This window comes from Plasmodium relictum (assembly GCF_900005765.1).
Source record: "Plasmodium relictum strain SGS1 genome assembly, contig: PRELSG_99_v1_6, whole genome shotgun sequence".
NCBI lineage: Eukaryota > Apicomplexa > Aconoidasida > Haemosporida > Plasmodiidae > Plasmodium > Plasmodium relictum.
Window position 1 is genome coordinate 11828 of NW_021628804.1, and position 240 is coordinate 12067.

Consider the following 240-nt stretch of genomic DNA (forward strand, 5'->3'; position numbering starts at 1 on the left):
CAAAATTATAAAGGAGTCCTAAAACTTGCTCTTTATTAACTTGGTGATTAATAAAAGCTATTGTTAACCTTTTTCAGTGCAATATGCTAGGTTACTGTATGTGTATGTACAAATTACCCATGCACTGACTGGTTAACAAAAGATATTATAATTTTTTGTAGTATATTAAGCTAGGTTACTGTATGTTTATGTACAAACTAGTATGTACTGACACTAATAAAAAAAATATATATATATATA